The sequence below is a fragment of the Schistocerca serialis genome, chromosome 1 (genome assembly GCF_023864345.2).
Source record: "Schistocerca serialis cubense isolate TAMUIC-IGC-003099 chromosome 1, iqSchSeri2.2, whole genome shotgun sequence".
NCBI lineage: Eukaryota > Metazoa > Arthropoda > Insecta > Orthoptera > Acrididae > Schistocerca > Schistocerca serialis.
The window spans coordinates 403,470,583-403,472,497 of NC_064638.1; positions in this window are offsets into that span (position 1 = coordinate 403,470,583).

Below are 1,915 nucleotides of genomic sequence, written 5' to 3' on the forward strand. Positions count from 1 at the left end.
ATGGAGAATAAGCTCCGGATTCGAAAGTAGGGCCTAGAAGCAGCTGTAAACGTTCCATCTTGTAGCCCTCTCCGAGGGGCATCGATAGCCTCCCCCGAATAAGGCTGAACGTGGTGGAGCGGCTGAAATGGATGTGGACTGCGCGCGACTGCTATCTGGAGCGGAGCAGGGCCTCAACGCCTGCGGCCGCGGATAACGACGTAATCGGGAGCTGGGGGGACGCGCCGCACTGTGCCAGCCAGCTGCCGCCCCTACCTCCGCCTCCTCCGCCCCCGCTATCGCCCGCAGACAGCACGCCCCCAGCGCGTTCAATGTCCGCCCGCTGTTGCAGTTGCCGAGCCGGGACGCGTGCGATACCCGCGGCAGCGTTCTTGCATTAAGCCGCGTTCACACGTGCAGCTAAGTGGCGTCCTGCGATGGCGCTGCGAGCTACGGTTCGCTCACAGCGCCACAAATTCTTCATACTGGCGCACTTTTGAATATGGCATCAGCTCACTTTATTCGGGTGGGGGGTTCAGTGCTTTCTGTCTACACCGTCCTTACCCTGGAAACCACTTTGAAGTGAATTTTCTTTACAGGGTGGAGGGGCTCCACACCCGCACCGGCACGGTGACCATCACAGAACTTCAACGGTCACTTCTGCGCTTATTAAGGAGCTCGGAGAACCCAGGTCTATGGTGTGCGTGCGCCTGGATGGGGATTACCGACTACCACGGTCCCATTGAAGTGACAAAAAGTGCACGAAAGAGATGAGTAGCGAGCTTAAGGGCAGCAGGAAAAGCGTACCAAGGCCAGTCTGGGCTCCTAATAAGGGCAGTACCGCGTTTTCTTGCTTGCTGCGTCAGCCCATGGAATGGTAAGGTTAAGGGTAGTTATTGGGTATGATGCAACGCTCGTTACCAGTCTCACTGCTTAGATTCGACATAAATAAATGACCTCGATATCGACGGGACGTAAAACCCAATCTTCCATCCTTTTCTTTTTCGAAATAAAAAGTATCAGTCGGAACACGAGCTATGAAAGGGCAGTGCATGGACGGAGCTGTCATTTGTTCTCAGGTAATTCATGTGAGAAGCCTTCCAGGCAGGGCAGCGGCTATGTACCTGTTAACATGCCATGGTTGTCACACACTGATGAGGCTCGATGTCGACAGGACAAACCCAATCTTCCTTCCTTTTCCTTTTCGAAATAAATTGCATCAGTCCGAATCGATGAGAAGTACGATCCAGGCAGAGCAACGAGAACGTATCAGCTGAAGCGGCTGCGCACCTGTTAACATGCCTTGGTTGTGATACACTGCGTAGGCACGGAAAAGCGATGTGCAAATGTCGACAATATCACTTACACGAGCTATGAATAGGCTGTGCATGAGCGGAGCTGTCATTTATTCTCAGGTAATTTATGTGAGACGACTTCCGACATGATTATGGCCGCACGAGGGGAATGAACAGAATTTGTCTATACGTCCATTTTTTTAGAGACGGTTGCGGGACTCGGCTGTTCGATAAAGGATGTCAACACCTTTCAGCCGTCTAGTTTCCACACTTAATTATTTGGCTACCAGCTTCAGCGTTTTACTATGCATCTTGATGATGGGAGTGATCGCTATAACTAAAAACTATGAATATCAGTATTTCTGGCCCCCTTTTGATCAGATAGAATCTTCCTACACATCGGTCAGGGGCCTGAAGATGGCATAGTAGAACGCTGAAAGTGGTAGCCAAATAAAATAAGTTTGGAAACTTGACGGCTGAAAGGTGTTTAATTTGAGATCCTTTAACAGAATTTGAGTGCCGAATGGTAATGAGCTGTGGCTGCCTCACGTTATGCGTTACATCTACATCTACATCTACATCTACATCCATACTCCGCATGCCACCTGACGGTGTGTGGCGGAGGGTACCTTGAGTACCTC